Source organism: Gavialis gangeticus, unplaced genomic scaffold, assembly GCF_001723915.1.
Source record: "Gavialis gangeticus isolate Ggan-Ray unplaced genomic scaffold, GavGan_comp1, whole genome shotgun sequence".
Lineage (NCBI taxonomy): Eukaryota > Metazoa > Chordata > Crocodylia > Gavialidae > Gavialis > Gavialis gangeticus.
In genome coordinates, this window is record NW_017729004.1 from 51684715 (window position 1) to 51685583 (window position 869).

Genomic DNA, 869 nt, shown 5'->3' on the forward strand with positions numbered 1-869 from the left:
GTCGTGCCTACCATACTGTTATGCAATTGGGACATCGGCCATGCAGTCATATTGACCAAAGCCCTCTATAAACAAATGATTCCTACCCTGCTCTATCCACTCATACACGTGACAACACCTTCAATGTCCCACACAAAGAAAAAAGCAAAAAGCAGCCTGGTGAGGGCCCAGGGTGCAGCACAAGCTGGGAGTCGCAGTCTGACACAGAACCTGCCCGGTTGCCCAGATCGGTCATGATATTGGAGCCCGAATTGAAGACAGCTGTCCTCCACGTGGCAAAATGCTCCCTCAAGGGCCCAGTGTGCTTCAAAGATAGGCACCACCAGCCAGAGTGCAGCATGCTCGAACTCCAGCGAGAGGCGCACCCACACCAGGAGGTCAAAAAGCCACAGGGGATCGTCTGAGCTGGTCCCAGCATTCCGGTTGCGGCGGCTCTTAAGGATGGCCGTCTTGGCCTGACCGAATAGAAAGTTGGCCAGGCAGATGAGATCCTGCTCAGCCGCCTGGTAGGAGCAAATGTAGGTGGTCTCTGATAGGCTCTTGCCCAGCACTCGCAGAGGCAGCTCAAGGGCAACAAAGAGTGGCTGCAGGCAGGGACTGTCAAGGAAGGCATGAGAGAGGGTTTCTTCAATGCCCCTGGGGCAGAAGGGGCAGGCCATTGAGGCAGCTGGGTCAAAGTGGGACACAAACATGCCAGTGGCTAGGATGCTGTGCACTAACCACCACTGCAGGTCACCAGTCTTCTTGGTAGTTGGTGGCTTATACAATGTGCGCCAAGCCGGGTGGGCTGGTGGGGAATCTGGCAGCCCCAGGCACCATTGCCACTGTGTATCGGTGCAGCCTGTGGCGGGTGCAGAGATCCCACCTCA